General features: G+C 42.0%; 1 non-coding gene across 1 annotated transcript; it reads right to left on the minus strand.

Annotated features, from left to right (window-relative positions):
* Positions 1 to 13,778: 13,778 nt before the first annotated feature.
* LOC123387464 lies at positions 13,779 to 13,969 on the minus strand. Its single transcript, XR_006601916.1, has one exon. It is a non-coding gene; the product is annotated as a U2 spliceosomal RNA (small nuclear RNA).
* Between the last annotated feature and the right edge of the window lie 5,143 nt (positions 13,970 to 19,112).

The following is a 19,112-nucleotide window of genomic DNA, read 5'->3' on the forward strand; positions in this document are numbered from 1 at the left end:
GGCTCTATCCTCACTTTCAAATAATAGGCCATTCAGTCTGAGGGAGAGAAATGAATCAGCACCCCCAGGGCCATTTGAGCGTCCCAGACAGCTGCCAGCTGGCCAGCCCATTTCAAACAACCAATTAGTATGAGCACCACAAGTTGATTTGAGCAAATCCAGGCAGCTCTCCGTGCAAAAACTAGAAGGCCCACATGTCTGTGTGGAAAATGAAGTTGTTTCCCCTTCCCTGGCATTGTTCCACTCCAAGAAACAAGCTTTATTTCTCTCAAAACTTGGCTTCCCTTGACTTGCCAGATGAAAAATGATGTGAAGTTATTGAAATCATCTGCTAAGGGAAATGAATCCAAGCTCAGCGAAAGAGGTTTTGCTGCTTTTTCAAAGCACATCAGTCCGCTTGTCTTATAAGCAAAATAGACTGCTGCTACCAGGTGAAGACAGTAATTATTTCAATTAGCAATTGTATTCTGTGTCGAAGGTAATGAGGAATAAGGAGGCTGGACCCAGCCCAACGATTCATTCATTATATGTGCTTTCTCCTGTCCTAAGGTAGCAAAGAAACAGAGTGAATTCAGCTGTGTGATGACAGAGGCATCCCCCAGTGTAGACTGACTCAGTATTCATCATTTGCTGCCTGATAAAGGGGCAGCACAACCCTGGAGAATACACAGACAGGGGACGCCAACAGTGCCCACACCACTCCTGATCGAACACTGCCTTTGCTGCACACAGACCCTTGTGTGCGACGGCAAGCCATGAGTTTGTGCGGTGGTTAGTGAAACAATAATTTGCTGATATTTGTCACTCTATTGCTGAAATGAAATGAGGAAATCCCAAGGATCTACAGTATTGGTTTTTTTTTTAGTATTTTTTTAAGACTTTATTTATTTATTTGACAGAGAGAAATCAGAAGTAGGCAGAGAGCCAGGCAGAGAGAAAGGGGGAAGCAGGCTTCCGTTGAGTGGAGAGCCCAATGTGGGGCTCGATCCCAAGACCCTGAGATAATGACCTGAGCCGAAGACAGAGGCTTAAACCACTGAGCCACCCAGGTGCCCCTCTACAGTATTTTTTATTCAACATAATCTTTGACCATTCTTTTGATTTTAAATATATGCATTTCTAGAATGGAAGGAAGGAAAAGAGGGGGCGGGAGACGAGACAGTAGGGCTACCTTGTTCTGGGAAGACTTTGACCAAATTGGGTTAATATGGCAGAAAAGATTGAGGCAGCTGATAGCCTTTTTGCAAATGTAGCACATTTGAAGTTTTTGCTTTGATTAGTGCCTCTCTGTGTTATCTGAAAAGTCTATCATGAAAGCAAGAACTGACAGTACTTCAAGGAGTAATTGACAAGTCCCGGATTAGAGTGAGTGATTTAACACATATTTCTCAGTAACTGATAGATGAAATAGCCAAAAATATTCAGTAAAGTTATAAAGATTTTGAACAACATGATTAACAAGTTTGCTGTGAAGGACTTAAATGGAGCACTGCGCTCAACCACTGGAGAATATGCTTTCTTTCCCAGATGACATTTTACATTTATGAAAACTGATGATGAATTAGGACATAAAGCGAATATCCAATCTCAACAAATTTCAAAGAATCAGTATCATAAGACTGCATCACAATTAAGTTAGAAATCAGTAAAACTTATACCTTGAAACCTCTATACATTTAGAAATTTCAGAGCACAATTAAAATCCGGAGACAGAAAGCAGATTGTGGTTGTGGGGGGCTGGAAGGAGAGAGGAAGGGGGTGTGACTTCGTAATGGGTCTGCGGCTTTCTCTGGAGGCAATGAGAATGTGCTGGAACTAGACAGAGGTGTGGTTGTACAACACTGTGAGTGCACTTCCATCTGGTTAATCTTCTATGAATTGTACACCTCAATCTGGTAAACTTTATATGAATTTCCACCTGAATGAAAAAGAGTGCTCATTATAACTCTGGGTTTAAAGCCTCATCTATGGATACATGGGTGTGTACAGTTTGTGAAACTTTTTCAAGCCATACACTTATGACGTGCATTTTTCTTTGTTTTATGTATATATGTTTACATTTTCTATATTATGCTTCAATGAAGAGCTTAAAAATAAAAAAGCATATCAACTAAAAGAAATCATAAAGTATGAAAAATGAGAACTGCATGACCCTACACTCATTTATGGTATGTGGTGAACTCATTCAGATCAAGAGGAAATAAGCTGCAACAGAGAAGGATGAAGAGTTGTCCAAAGTGCCCATAAAGGAAAATGCCCAGCTTTCAATATTTCTTTGGACAACGAAGAAAAGTTTAAAATGAATAAGAGGGCTACCAAATGTAAGAAGGGAGGGGAAAAAAGCAACAGAATATTCCCAAAGAAAGTAAAAAGAACGAAATAACAACCTTAAAGAAACAGATATCAGAGATAATAATGATGATCATCAAAGCCAAAGACTGAGTCTCTGAAGAGATGAACCCCTAAGACTGAATAAGGAAATCTAAAAAATAGAAGACACACATGATATTAGGAATAAAAAAGAATACAAAAGATCGCAAATATAACAGAAATACAAGATGGAAAAATCTTGTGCCAATAAGTTTGAAAATGTACATTTTATTTATTTATTTATTGAGTAAAGTGATAGAAGTTTATTAAGTGAAGATACAGGGAAAGCTCTCAAGAGTGACAGGGGTCCTGACAGGGTTGCCAATGAGGGCCTTTAGGGTTGGTCTCTTATAGAAAGATAACTGTGGAACTTACATTTTAAATGGAAAAAGTCCTAGAAAAATATATTTACCAAAACTGACTAAAAAAGAAATAGAGAGCCAGCATTATCAGCAGTAAAAATCTTCCTATGAAAGAAATCCTATGCTTTGAGGGTTTTATTTAGGAGTTCTAGGAGATATATTTCACTTGATCTTAGCCAAAAGGCCGAGAAGCGATCTAGGAAATATTTCAATTACAGCCTCAGATTATAACCAGTATGCTAAATAAGCAGGATTCATGGGATGTAATGAAGACCGTTACTACGCTGCTGTCTCCTACTATCCCTTTAAATCTTCTCAGTGAAGGTAACCCTTTCTCTGCCGTTGGATGAAAACTCAGGCAAGCCCCTTGACTTTTAAGGTTATTATTGAGTAACAGAAATGCCTGTGTTATCCTGCAGTCATAAACCCAAACTCAAATTAGTCACTTAAAATATCTTCTTACAACAGAAGATAGGCTTTCAGTTTAAAAGTTAAGGCTTCTCTTTCCCCAGCTCGGGGCTATGGCACACTGACCACCTGTTTTGGGGAAAAGAAACGGAGTCAGCCTCTTCTCTTTTTCTCTCGTACCTTTCCAGTCACTCCCCAACCCCCATCCCACCCCCACCACTGTCCCATCTATAAGTCAGGGTTCAGTCAAGAAATTGATATTATGCTAGTGATTCGAGAACAAAATTAATGTGAAAAATCATTAATTAAATTGAAGTCACTAACCAGATGAGACTAATGAGACAAGAAAAAAAATTCTAAAGTATCATAAGTGCAGCAATTTCAAGCTGAAGCTACCATTCCCCGGGGTGAGGGAATAAAAGAAAGATGTTAAAATTCTTGAAACTTCAAACCACAGGCAAAGGACCCTACAGAGTTGAAACTCTGGATACGGAAGTGCCTGAGCTCAGAGGAGGGAGCTCATGAGGCTGGACCCAAAGTCTGAAGAGGATGTAGTCCTGTCTTAGGATAAAGGGGTGAATGTGAGGAGTCTGGCCTTACAAGTCTTGTTGAAACTGTAAATGGGACTGACTGCTGCTGTGGAAGGAATCGTCTCTGATGGGGTGAAGAAGCTGAGCTAGCGGGACACTCACAGGGACCAGGCAGGAAGGAAGAAGGGAGGAGCACACCCCTTCCACTCCTGCAGCCTCCCAGTCCCCGTCCAGCTCCTTGACTGCCAGAGCCCAACAGGGAAGAGCTGGCAAATCAGGGCATGTGGTTTTCAGGAGGGTGGCCCTAGCATTACAGAGCAGAGGAAAAAAAGGTGGACTTTTAATAAATGTCAGACCCCCATTCACTCACTGCTTTTCTGGTCCTCTCCAGCTTGGGGAGATAGAGAAGGAAGGAAACAGAAAGCCTTTACTTAACTAGTTCTGTGATTAGAATGCTTTGCTCTCTCTGGACCTGCTGGGTATTTGAAGCTGATTCTTTCTCATGGAGGGCTTTCATGTGAACTTTGGCAAACCTATTTTCTTACTCCATCACTGCTGATTTCCTTTGATCTAAATGAATGCACTGTATTCTGGGAGTTGCTTATTAACCTCCAGCTAATGGCCACATAAGCAGTGTCCAGCTTCTCCGCTAATGAAACCTGTTTACCTCTCCAACTGAGCCAACTTTATATGAGACAATATAAGATGACCCCGTGCCAGCTCTTTTGTGTGCATCTGGCTGTAACTGAGCCAAAGGAACACTCGTGGATTCCTTGCCCAGGCAAATTTGGGGAATGCAGACTGACTCAAGCCCAGGAGCGCCTGTCTTTCACTCCGTCACCAAAGCAGCTAGTCAGCCCTGTTGTTGCCTTTTGTGTTTCAGATAAGAGCCAGACACAAGTCCACTAGGCCTCCCCTAGTTCCTAGGGGAACCACTGAATCCCTCCTTGGCTTGAGCAGCCATGTTTGCCAAAGAAATCATCTTTCAAAATTTCCATCACTCTCCCTCTGTCAAGCCACTGACACGCTTGAAAGGATGAGGTGTTGTTAATGTCAAGGAACTGATTCCTAGATCTGTCTTCTGAAAAGACTATCTTGGCCTATCATCTCACTTTGGAAGTTTATATCTTGAATCTTGATATGCCAATTGAAACTTGATTGAACATCTTCTTGTAGCAATCTTAAATTCTTCCAGTTCATCTTGTGAGACTAATATAACTCTGATCCTAAAATCAAAACAGAACTAGAAAGGAGAATTACAGGTTAATCTTATTCATAAGCAAATTGCAAAAGCAAACAAACAAAAACACACACAAAAAAAACCCCTAAAACTATTCTAAACAATTACCAATCCAGCAGAGTATGAAAAAGATAACCCATCATACTAAATTGGATTTATCCTGGGAATGCAATGTTGGGCTAACATTATAAAGATGATTAATTTAATTCATTGCATTAACAGATTGGATGAAGAAAACCATTTGATGATCTCAGTAGATGCAGAAAAAACATCTGAGTAAATTGTGACAGAAATTCTGAAGATTATAATTAAGGAGGTAAATTTCAACAAGATAAAAGCCAAAAAGACCCCACTTATGGCAAATACCATTCTTCCCGGTAAAACTTACAAGCCTTCCTTTTAAAATCAGGAACAAGCTGAGGATGCCTAATGTCATTGTTATAGTCAACATTATTCTAATTGCATGGGGAAAATGTAAAAAAGAAATAAAAGGTATGCAAATTGGAAAAGAGGAATAAAATAATCATTATTAGCAGATTGATATGATGCCCGAAGAGAATATTCAATAGAATCTATAGTTGAATTATTAGAATTGAGAAGATAATTTAGTGAAGTGGCTAAGTATACAAAACCAATTGCATTTCCATACAGCAGCCATAAAAATCATAGTAACAGAATTTTTTAAAGATACCATTATAATAGAATCAAAACTATAATAAAATAAAGGCAAGACCTTTATGGAGAAAAACTTTATTGAAAAACAGTAAAGAAGACCAAAACTAACAAACAGGTATAGCATGTTCATGGGTAGAGAGACTCAATATGATTATGTCTACTCTACCCAAATTCAATGCAATTAAAATCAGTTTCTCAATGGTTGGTCATAGGCCTTATTAATCTGGTTCCAAAATTTACCTGGAAGAGCAAAGGCCATGGAATAGTCAAGATACTCAGATACTCTTGAGGAATAAGAACAAGGGGTGTGTGTGTGTGTGTGTGTGTGTGTGTAAGATGAGGTGGCCCTGTCAAATATCAAGATTGCTAAATCTATTTAAATAAAGCAATATGATATTGGCACAGGAACAGACAAATAGACCAAAGGAAAGAATGGTGAGCCCCAATATGGATCTATAAATATCTGATGCTGATCTGCTGGCACTCTAGAATAGCTGGCAGATGTAGAGGGGATGGTAGGAAGTGAACTGTTCAATAGTGTGCGAACAAGAATTTATCCATATTGGATAAAAATGATATTGGATTCCTCCCTTGCATCAAAGTCCAGCTGAAACGAAGATTTAAATGTGAAAAGAAAAACTGTAAAAATTTTATGTGTCAACATAGAAAAATAGTTTTGACTTTTGGTAAGGAAGTATTTTCTAAATAAGACCCAGAAAATACAAACCATAAGGAAAAGATTGATAAATTACAGAAATTCAAATTATGAATTTCTTTTTTTCAAAAGACACTGTAAAGAGAGTAAAAAGACAAGCCAAAACCTGAGAGGGCATATTAGTCATGCACATCATTAACTAAAAATTAGTATATAGAATCCATGAAGAACACCTAAAAATCAGTAAGAAAACAAAAAGAACCCAATAGAATATGAGCAATAAGAATGAAAAGCTTTTCACAGAAGAGGAAACATGAATGGCCAATCAATATACAAAATGTACCTTAATTTCATTAGTAATCAGGAAAAGCAAAATGAAATGACAATGAGATATTTAGACACCTACCAATGGGTACAAATATAAAACCTGACCATTTTAAGCAGTACAATGAGGTCTCCTACACACTTGCAATGGGTGATACAATCACTTTGGAAATCACTTCTGACATGTCTAGTGTAGCTGAGACAGCATGTCTCCTATGACTCCCAGGAATATCCTTAGAAGAACTTCTCCACATGAGCACCAGGAGATATGTCTGAGGCAGCACTGTTTCTATTAACAAAAAATGGAACACAACTCAACAGGAGAAAAGACAAATCAATTGAGGTATATTCATAAAATGACTATAACAGTAAAAATGAATGAGCTATATAACTGAATTTCAGAAATGGAATGTTGAGAGGAAAGGAATACATGAAATATGATATTTTAATAAACTTGGAAAATAAGGAAAGCCATATTTTGTTTAGGGAGATATATATATATATATATATATATATATATATATATATATGGTAAAATATAAACTATAGCAAAAGGATGATAAAACCAAATTTAAAAACAATGGTTATCTATCAGGGAGGCACCATAGGTCTGTGATTGGCAAGACAGTATTGCCAGATAAAAATGGGGAGGGGTCAGGTAACTTCAAATGTAAATATGAATAATGTTTTTAATGTAACTATATCCCAGATATGGCATGGGACATACTTATACTAAAAGTTACTTACTGTTTATCTGAAATTTAAAATTAATAGGGAATATTTTATTGTTGCTGTTGCTTGTTTTGGGATAAATACGACAATCCTACTCAGTGACGATATTTATAACGTACCATTTCTTAGGTTGTGTGGTAGTTTCGTAAGTTGTCTGCACATTTTTGTTGTTTTTTTTTAAAAAAGCAGACAACCAACTTGAACGCAAGTCTTCCCCTGTTTACAATTCTATTTGGTGGATCTACAGCTTTTGCTAAAAAACCAGCAACAGCGAAACTGAGGTGCCGGTCAGGTGCCGGTCCCCTGTGACCACTGGCGGATGCGTCATCTTTCCTGTGGCTGGGCCCTCTCCTTACTGCTCCCTGTGCTCCTGTTGGTGATGACTTCTCCCCATCCCACAACTAGAGCTGTTCGCCACAGTTTGGTAGGGTATCCCACCATCTTCCTTCCATAATGTCTGTAAGTGTGGGGTATTATGCAATGCATGACCCACTTTAAGTTCATGTTCCAAGTAATAAAGGCTTTTTTAACCATCAAAAGGCCTTCTTATCTCCCCAGTTCCTCAGAGAAAATGTCAGAAAAGAGATCACAAAGAACATCCGGATTAAAGAGGCTATTAGTTGCAAAATCACTTTCCTAGTCCCATGGGGAAAGCTTACTGGAGGGAGAAGAACCTTCCCCAGAATTCGATTGATGAAGACTCTCTATATAAAGACTCTTCTTGAAGGAAGTGCGTAAGTAAAGGGTACAGACTGCAAAGAATTCTAAGGACCCCCAAAACAAGAGTAGAACATTCCAGCCCAACACAAAGCAAGGTGTGGAGAGTTGGGGCGGGGGTTGGTGCTCAACACATACAGAAGAGATTCTGACCAGATGTGACACTCATGAGCCCTAGGACTGGGAGCCACTGTATTCCCCAAAGACTGGCACAGAGTTGTCCTCAATACATGTTTGTGGGTGGAATACATGAATGCATAATAAATGAAAGAAGTTACAAGCGGAGTGTAAAGATTATTATCAGATCCATAGAAAGGAGGGATTAAAGAGTCACAGCAGAATCTGCTGATTCTCCTGTATTTCTCATGTAGGCACACCTCAGAGATTTTGCAGGTCTGGCTCCAGACCCCAGCAATAAAGCAAAGATTGCAATAAAGCAAGTCAGTCTACCATAATCTATTAAGTGTGCAACAGCATTACGTCTAGAACAACAATATGCATGTCTTCATTAAAAAATACTTTCTTGCTAAAACAACAACAACAACAACAAAAAACTCTAACCAGCATCTGAGCTTTTGATGAGTCATGGTCACTGATCACAGACCACCATAACAAAGAAAGAATGATGAAAACGTTGGAAACAGCATGAGAATTCCTGAAATGTGACGCTAAGCACTCATGACGTGAGCAAATGTGGTTGGAAAAACAGTGCTGGTAGACTTGCTCAACACAACATTGTCACAAGCCTTCATTCAATTTGTAAACAAAAAACCCCCAGCAGTATCTGCAAAGTGCCATAAAGCAAAGCACCATAAAATGAGATACGCCTTGTATGTGGGTGAGTAAACTGTTTACAGCTCTCAGTATGAAAAGTGGATTCATAAAACCTGAAAAAAAAAAAGAACTCCTGATTGAAAGTCACGTATCTATTCCAGTTGAGAAGCTGGTGTCCACGGTAGGCAGAACCACAAAGCAGCTCCTAACCAGCGCCACCTTTACTGGGCCCGCTCCGGGCTTGGTATGCTTAGTCACCCTGACACCTGTCTCATAACTCTTTGATTCCTTCCGGCTCACCCTGAGGGATGATGGCCAAGCTTCTGATACTTGCCCTATTGCCATAAGGCACCGACACAGTGGCCTTCTCCATCAGTTCTTGCATCTAGCCATGCATGCACTGAACATTTATAAAGCATGCACCAGGTCCTGTACTAAGTCTTGGAGATTTAGAGGTAGGATTTAGTGAGCACTTACTAAGGCAGGCGCAGTGTTAAGAACATTGCTTAAATTAGCTAACTTGCAACCCTAAGTATTGTTATCCTATTTTACAGATGGGGAAACTTGGGAATAAGACATGGTCTCTGGCTTCGAGAGAGAAATCAGACATTTATGACCCGTCATTCCAAGGATTTTCTAAAGTGATAGGAACAGAGTGTGAATGTGATCTGAGATGCTATCTCTTGCTGCTTAACGACATCACTACCCCATTAGCAGCTTTAAACAACACCCATGCATTTTCTCACAGCCCTGGAATCAGGGTCCAGGCATGGGGTAGTGGATCCTCTGTTTCCAGGTCTCTCACTAGCCTGCCGTGGAGCCATCAGCAAGGGCTGGCTTCTCATCGGAAGACCCGCAAACTCCTGTAGTCCCTGACAGTGTTTGGCTCCTGTGGCTGTCAGATTCGGGGTCTCAGTTTTTTGCTGGCCATCAGCCAGCAGCTCCCCACCATTGCATGCCAGTCCCCCTCTCCACGGGGAGGCTCTGGTCATGCCGCCTTCTTCTCCAAAGCCAGCAAAGGAGAGGCACTCCCGGCTAGAGGGGCATTACCATCTTCTGTAACAATCCAGAAGGGACATCCTCTGTCTTCGCTGACTTATAAGAGTTAAAGTGAAGTCGCAGGTCTGGCCACACTGTGGTCGGAAGGGGTCACAGAGGGATGTGAATGCAGGAGATGGCAGGGTGGGAAGCCCTGTAGTCTGCCCGCCTTTTGCTCTTCTTCATCAGCCCAGATGAGCTGCCCCTGCAATCTGCCTCTGGGCCTCCCACAGCTGCCCCACGTGGCTGCACCATTCACCAGCCTGCTGCCAGGGAGGCACCCCGCCCCCACCCAGCGTGGCGAAGTACACCGTGCGCATAACGAGACGCAGCCGCCCTGCCACTTCCATTGGTGTTTATAACACTGCGTGATGACTGTTTCTTTTTCTCTCTCTTCGCTATACTAAAAGCTCCCTGAAGTCCGAGACTAAGACTTTTCTTTTTATATCTCCAGGACAGCAAGTGCCCAAAAGGGTTAGTCAGATAAATGGAAGAAAGATGGCAGCACAACCAGCTTTCTTGGGGAGCCACCAGGAGGCACTGGGAAGACTTTGCAGGGAAGGTGCATGCGTGCTCTCCTAATCACTCAGAGCTGGCCACTGAACTCTTTTTTTTTTTTTTTTTAAGATTTTTATTTATTTATTTGACAGAGATCACAAGTAGGCAGAGAGGCAGGCAGAGAGAGAGGAAGGGAAGCAGGCTTCCTACTGAGAAGAGAGCCCGATGAAGGGCTTGATCCCAGGACTCTGGGATCATGACCTGAGCCAAAGGCAGAGGCTTTAACCCACTGAGCCACCCAGGTGTGCCTGGACACTGAACTTCTTTAAAGAACTTCGGGAACAATCTCCAGTGAAATATAATGAAAATCTTGGTTTGCTGGGCTTTGTTTTCCTCCTGAGTAATCCCCTTGGAGGGAAAAACAAAAATACCCTTCTGATTCAACCCACCGCACACCAGTGTTCTTGTTCTCATCGTAGGGTAGTGGGAGGTAGCAAGTGGAATGGTTCCTATTTTTCCGGAACTGGCAGGTAGAGCGCAGAGCAGAGAAAGAGTGCTATGCTTTCTGCAGTTGGAGTCAGACCGGCATCCAGCACTGGGGAATGCCTCTCTGCAGGGCAGTGCCAACCACATGCTCCTTCCCTCTACCCTGCTTCCCCCACTGTCCTCTACAAGCCCCTAGGGCACCCCGGGAGCTTGGAAGTCAACATAAGGTGAAAGTGGCCAGAACTACCGACCGCCTTAAAACTGGTTATAATTTAAGATCATTATCAAGTCCCCTTTCATCTTCTTCATATAAAATCATTTCTGTTTCTTTATGGTTGCCCCATTACAGGTCTTCAGTCGTCCACTGTGATGATTCTGACTTCTCATTATAGTAACGTGAAGATCAACACCCTGTATTCCAGGTCATGAAAGCACCTGCCCAGGGCTCTGCCCTTCGGACCTGACCAACAGCCCAATGCGGAAGCAAATGGAAATTAGGACCAGCAGCCGCATGTAAGGAAACCAGCGACACATGCAGCAGTGAATAAGAATTTGAGTGCTAAAACCATTAGTGGCTACCATTTCAAAATGATCATTCTATGGTTTTTTCCAAGGGGACAGAGTTGGTTCCTCAAATTAAACTAATAAAGAAAGAGAACATCAAATGCTTGCCTGAACGCCACACTCCCTGCACCGTCTTGGGAAGGAGAGGCAGGGATGAGCGGAGCGGAGCTTTGATGGAATTCACGCTATCTGTTCAGTCACTAGAGGCCTTTGGACCTGATGTTCCTCCGCGTGCCAAGGAACGCTTTGACTCAGAACAAAGGCACCCACCAGCGAAGTTCATGGCCTTCTGCTGTTCCCACCAGAGCACAGATCACCTTCACACTGTCCAGACGCTGATTTCACTCCTGCTGACTGCCTCCCCTGGCCCTCTTCCTGAAGGATGACATAGTTAGAAAGTTTCTTTTATGTTGCTTCTATTAAATGTGAGTTTTTTGGTGCCCTTGAGTGGTTCTGAGGCAATAAAAACGATTCAGAGGTTAACATTGTTTTTAAAAATTAATATTCAATTTATTAAGGTTGCAGATTAAAAAACTAATTTTTCCTGAAGCTTTTAAGTTCTGCATCAAATCTTACTGTTTCTTGTCTATTATGTATATAGCCTGTTACATATTCTTAAACTATGGTAAAGGCCTTTGAATAATATGTGATCCTATTTCTAAGCTAATACCTTCAAGCATTTTAAATTGCATTTATAACTCAATGCATTCTGTTTTTTTATTATTTCAATGTTTTGATTGAACTAACATAACTTCCCGAGTACTCAACTAACAAAGAACACTAGTAAGTCAAACCTGTAAGGAGGGCTAACCTTTTAAATATTACAATACTGTATATATAAACTTAATAAAAGCACAACTTAAAAATCTAAAGCAATTATTCATACATTATAAATTGGAGTTTAAATCCTATTCATTTTAATATTAGGTCAAATTGTCTCAAACATTACAGGTACATGAAACACTAAATATAAACTTCTCCCTCACACATAATATTAATATACAACAGGTTGATTTCCTTAAACACATCCATACTGAAACCTAAAGCAGCCTGGCGTTGAGTGATACTTAGGTGCTGTACTGGCTCCCTAGGGCTATGTGACAAATGACCACAAATGAGGTGGCTTGAAACAACAGAAGTTTCTGCTCTCTCAGTCTGGAGGCTGGAAGTCTGAAATCAAGGTGCTGGTCAAGCCCTGCTCCCTCGGGAGGGCTGAGAGGAGCATCCCTCCTTGCCACTTCCAGCTTGGGTGGCTCTGGGCATTCCTTGTCTTTCTTGGCTTGTGGAAGCCAAATCACTCCAGTCTCTGCCTCTAGCCTCACATTGCCTCGTCTGTGTGCCTCCTTTTCTGTCTCCTATAAGGACATTTGTCATCGGACCACTGCTCTTATTTCAAAATCTTTACTTTTATTACATCTGCAAAGATCCTTTTTCCAAAGAAGGGAATATATACAGGTCCCAGGGATTTGCATGTGGAGATATTTGGGGTGGGGTGGGATGGGGCACGAGCCACCACTGTTCAACCCTCTCTACCTACAAGGGGACTTGTCATTCCAGTGAATCATGGTAATGCCCAGAGGTGGTAGCTGAGTGCCTTTCTGGCAGCAACACTGGTTGACTTCCTAGTTCTGTTTACAGCACCACTCTCAGTGCCTTTCAGATGAGCTTGTCTCATAGTTCACGGCTCTGAGTTCCCATTCTGTCTTACTGGATTTATCTCCTCACAGACTTCTACATTAACTTCCTCCTACCTGGACTACACACTTTACTCAATTAGGGTTTTCATTTATTGACTCTTAACGTATATAAATATATTATGTGGTTATCTCTAAAGGCATTTGTACTTGACAGAATCCTGGATTCTTTTCATATCCTTCCAATCAGTTAAAATCATCAATATCTAGGATTACTAAAAGAGTATCCAATTGAATTTCTGTATCTCTCTTATGGTTCTGCCTGGCTAGTCATTCATACTTCTAAGGTCATTCCATTGCCAGGTGCAAACGATTGGTTAGGAATTCTCTTAGGACTTTGAACAAGCTGTTGAAAAAATGAGTCTCAGTGAACCAATTCAATAGTAGGTCTTTACTTAAAGGAGATGGCATTGTAGAGTGGTAAAGAAACTCTTCTATGTATAAGCTGGTGGCTTGGGAAAACTCGCTAGTCTTTTTGAGCTGGTGTATGCCTGTATATAAGGTGTTGGTAACATCATTCCAAGTTACTTGATTGGGTTGTGAGGTCTAAGAGAGATGGTGCACATACAGTACTTTTCTCAGTGCCCAGTTTATAACAAGCACACAAAAAGTGTTAGTGATTAGAACACTAGAATTTCAGAAGAGTGTTTCCATGTTTCCTTAGGGACTATTTTTTTTCTTAAACAAATCTTTTATTTATTACTTTAGTGGGGAGGGTGCACCATTCCTGGAGGTACTGCAATACCAGGTCGATGCGTGGAGTGGAAGGAGCAAGCTCCTATTCCAACTCCCTACTCCAAAAATCCATTTAATATATTGTCCTTGGATAGAGGACATATCAGATATTAAACTGATAAGAACAGATATTATACTTGATCTTAGCCAAAAGGCCGAGAAATGATCCTTAGGGACTATTTGAACACAAATTTGGTATAGGTAGAAATGTTCCTTAAAAGGAGGTTCCTTCCTGCATATCATATATTCATTCATTTTTATATTCAAATATTTATTGAGCACCTAGTATTTGCTGGGCACTGTTCTAAGTGCATGGGATGATGACTGAATAAAACGGGCAATCATCCCTGTTTCATGGAGGGATGAGGTTGGGGGAGGTTTATAGAAGGTGAAAAGTACTATAGAAAGAATGGAGCAGGGGAAGGGGACAGGGGAGTGCCAGGAGTGGGACAGGTTGAAATCTAGATAGGATGGTCAGGGCAGATCTCATGGAGAAGGGGACACTGGAGTAAAGACTTGAAGGGGCTGAGGGAATAAGTCCTATACAGATACATGTGAGACAGCATTTCAGGCAGAGGAAGCAACAGTGTAAAGGCCTTGAGCTGGGGGCATCTCTGACACGTTCAAGGACAAGCAAGACAAGTGGGTAACTTGAGTACTGGGAGAGAGGGGGAGGGTAGAAGGGGAAAAGGTAGAGAGATGACAGGCCTAGACAATGAAGGTCACTGGCACCCCTATAGTAAGATAGGAGACCATCACAAGACCAAGAGCAGAGGGATGACAGGATCGGACCTGAATTTTAAAAGGATCACTCTGGCCACAGTGTGAATAAATAGTAGGAGGGCAGGGTAGAAGCAGGGAGACCAATCAGAGGGTATGTAGGAATTCAGACAAGAGACAAAGGTAGCTCACACCAGAACACAGTACTAGAAGTGGTGAGAAGTGGTCAGATTTTCTTTTATGCTGGAAAGCACTATTTGTTGATATACAGGATGTGGGGTGAGGAAAAGAGAGGTGAGGGAAGATGTTAAGATTTTTGACCTGAGCAGCCTGAAGGACTGTACTACCGTCAACTGAGATGGGGAGTGCTGTGGGGAGAGCAAGTTTGGGGTGAGAAGGAATGACCACTAGACACTGAAGGGGACTTTTCTACCTGAGTTTAGAGTTTGAAAGAGACAGAAAGAGAGAGGTCCTGGGTAGAGATAGACATTTGAGGATGGTCAGCATATAGATGGCCTTCAGAGCCGAGTGACTTGATGATGTGACCAAGAGTGAAGGTAGAAGGAAAAGAGAGCGAGACCAGTGGTCCCTGGTGGGGGCCCCACCAGGATTAAAACGTGAAGCAGAAAAGTAAAACCAGCAAAAGAGACTGAGAAGGGACAATGAAGAGAATGTTTGGCTTTGGAAGCCAAGGAGCTGTGTTCTCCATGGCGCCAGAGTCTGCAGCTAACTCTGAGAATGTCCTCCATGTGCTGACAGCGAGCCCCTTCGGGTCACCTCGGCTGTAGCCCTGACTCTTCCTCTCCAGCGAAACATCTTTTACCTTTCTGCATGGACTTCCATAAGGGAATCGAATGAATTTTAATAATTAAAAAATAATAAAGGAAATAAAAATCAAGACATACACTTCAGGGTAGCCATGATGATTTTTTAAAAGTATGCCTACAACTCATTCACATAATCTACATAAAATATACACATCTCATGCAAATGCCCTCGCAGACACTGATTCTTAGGAAGATTTCTGTTGATCCCACAGCAATCGTGACCTTTATACTATACCCTACAAGCTGGACAAAGGCAATCCAAATCACACTCTGAATAGCCATAACTTTGGTCATGCATTCTGAACAGCGGGTGCAACCTGTGACTATCAGTCCCTTTCTTGTCCCATGAATATCTACTGGAAGACCCTTAGTCGCTAGTGTAAGCTGGTTTTGAACTCAGGGTCTATCTTATTTCCCTTGGGATTTTTCTCAATACTGAGCACACTGTCTGGCTCATGGTAGGTACTGTCTAACGTCAAGTTTGCTCAGGGAATGAATGAATGCCTGCTGTCCTGAAGAATGGCTCAAACCAAACAGACTTCCTAGGTCAGAAACTTGAAACGCAGACAAGAATAGCAATTACACCTAGAAGTTGCCTTTGTTGTTAAATTCATGGCATAGTTTTTGACCAGATCATTTATATATTTTTTTTCTTTTCCCCATCTAACATTAAAAAAAAAAAAACAAACAAACTCCAAAGTGCAGACTTTCTACCCCAGGACAGGGAAGACACCTTCCACCTTATATGAACCACATATATTTCCAGGAAGAATACTAGGCAGAAAGAGAGTAGATTCCGTTTTTTAATCAGCAGTTCTATTGAGGATAGATGCTATTTCTATTTTTCATCTCTTTCCCTCTCTCACTTTTGCTATCATTTCAGGAATTATGATTTTCCATATTCTCAAAGTAAAAAAAAAAAAAATCACTGACAGAAGGCAAGCAAACCAATGTCATTACTGAATATATTGTACCAGTGCATATGAGAAGCTTTATCACTGGCCAAAGGGGCATAAAATAGAGCTCGTCTGCAAACCAATCAAAAGGATCATTTCCATGGGTAGCCGCCTTATTAGATGCGTAATCAACAGTCTACCTAGGGCCTCTTTCCATGGGAGAAGCCCGGGAGATAAAGATTCATTTTGTCAGCGTGTTCTAGTTTTTCATCAGATTCTTTGCTGTCTCCAGAATTTTTTTTCAGCACTCAAACAGACAGCTATAAAATTGATTGGCTTGAAAGCCAAATAAAATAAAACACAGTAGCCTACTTTATCATTTACTACGAGCTATTTATTATGAGCAGTGTTGTGTTGGGATATCGACCCTGAGATTAAAGCTAGAGAAATATAGATTCTGAGATTCTGTGGACACATAAAGCTCCCCAGCCATGGTGACAGATGATAATGAGATTATACTCAGAGGCCATCTTTTATCTCAATGGAGCCCAACAGCTATCATTTTTTAAAAATAATGAATTGTACAAACAATGCAGGGAACATTTGCTTAGCAGTTCCGCAATGCAGCTTCCTTGAGCCCCAAGTACCTTGGCAGGCTGCCCGGCGATCTGGCCACCGAGGACAGCCACTCCCCCGACTCATCTATTTTGCTGGCTGGTCGGATCATATGTTCTCTTATTCACCTCAACACACCTGGCCACAGGAGGCGTCCTTCTCCCCGAACATTCCTCATATTTGTCCTGTTCTTTCTGGCTTCCAGGCCTTTTTTCTGACGATCCCTCTGGCTGAGAAGCCCTCTTACATGTCCAAAATCAAAATCCACTTCCTCCTTGAACACAACAGCTGTAGTCTCACATCTTTCATGAACTCTTAAGCAAAACCTTTAGAGCAAATTGGTCCGGATCCAAGTCCTGGCTTTACTACTTATTAGCCGGGTTGCCAAGGGCCACTCACATCACCTTTCTGAGTTTCAGGTTCTTTACTGCAAAAGCAGAGGTTAAAAATTCTTACCTCTAAGAGTTTTACCTAATTATTATCTTATATCAGACCAAGCATGTGAAGCACACAGCACAATTTCTAACCCTAGTAGACACTCACTTAATGTTAGTTTCCTCTCTTGGGCTCCTTTGCTCAGTTAAAATTTCAGTCCCCACTTAGTAATTAAACAGACACTGAATTTTTCCCAGCAGGGTGTCCTGGATCGTAGGCTTTTCCCTGAACCTTCCCTTCACCTTCTTGCTTTAATCCATGGTTCTGAAGCCTGACTGCACATGGCAATCCCTTCAGATATATACCATGGTTGGGTCCAAACCCTAGAAATTCTGACTTAATTGGTTGGGACAGAGCCCAGACGTTACTTGACTGATAATTCAGCTCTCTGTCTGCATCATGGCTGCAGCCAAGCAGCTAGACAGGCTGGAGGGAAATACAGAAACTTTCTGAATGGTCTTAAATCTGTACCCACTCACCTCACTAGGTGGGCCTCGGTGCAGCAGCCCTACTGAGTTCCTCGTCCACTCGCTGTCCCGCTCTCCTGGGCGTGACTTCTCACTTCCTCTTCTCCCTCAACTCCCGAACTCCTCCTGCCTTATCATGACCCTCTGCTAACGGTCTGGTCTGTGGTACTCACTGATAAGACAGGAGGAAAGCCCTGAGCATACCACATCGGCACATCTCTGGCTCCCTGCATGCATACCCTGCTTTCTTTCCTCTTACTGTGAATGGAACATCCCTGTTTCTGTGACAGACCAGATCCTCCCTTAAACCCTGAAGCTCACCCTTTCCAGCAATCATCAGTACGACTTTCCTGAATCATCACTTAATCCCTCTCTACTGGACCATTCCCACCAGTGACTACATGCTATAATAATTCCCATCTTAAAATAAGCCCCCCCGGGGCACCTGGGTGGCTCAGTGAGTTAAGCCTCTACCATCTGCTCAGGTCATGATCTCAGGGTCCTGGGATCGAGCCCCGCATTGGGCACTCTGCTGGGTGGGGAGCCTGCTTCCTCCTCTCTCTCTGCCTGCCTCTCTGCCTATTGTGATCTCTCTGTCAAATAAATAAATAAAATCTTAAAAAAAAAAAAAAGGCCCCTCATTCCTGCACACACCCCTCCAACTACTCTCCCACCTGTGGGTCCCTTTTTAGGAAAAGAAAACAGCAATTTAAAACTAGCTAGTCCTTACTTGTTCCTGGTCCTTTCCTCCCAGTGTCCCTTAAAGCCCCTGCAGTCAAGCCTTCGTCCCCACCACTGCCGTGAAACAGCTTTGTCAAGGCCACCGAAACCTCCAAGGCCAAATCACTGTCAATTCTCAAGCTTCCCATTGCAGCATTTGACACAGTGGATCACTCTGGTTCTTCGCTGGTTCTCTTCCTGCATCATTGGCTGCCCCTTCTGTCTTCTTAATGGACTCTTCTCTGACCTCAAACACTGCAAATGCCCAGGAGTCAGTTCTCAGACCTTTTATTATCTCTATCTACACTCACTGTCTATGTGATTTAGTCTAACCCCATGGCTTTAAATGCCGTTCATATACTGTGACTCCCAGATGAACCTCTCTTGCCCGGACAGATTTGTTTATCCAGCTGCCTTCCCGATATCTGCACCTGGTTTTGTCTCTGTACGTGGAAGGTCACAGTACAACTGAATTCCTGATTCCTTCCCCCACCCCTCCAAACCTCCTGCTCCAACCAACTTCTCCATCTAAGAGAGAAGAAATTCTACTTTTTGTGGCTGTAGATACGTTCCTTGCCCCTATTCCCTCAAACTCCCAAGGGCTTCATGGGGTGATAGCTGGGAGGTCAG

Source organism: Mustela putorius, unplaced genomic scaffold (genome assembly GCF_011764305.1).
Source record: "Mustela putorius furo isolate JIRA1106 unplaced genomic scaffold, ASM1176430v1.1 tig00003853_pilon_pilon_pilon, whole genome shotgun sequence".
Lineage (NCBI taxonomy): Eukaryota > Metazoa > Chordata > Mammalia > Carnivora > Mustelidae > Mustela > Mustela putorius.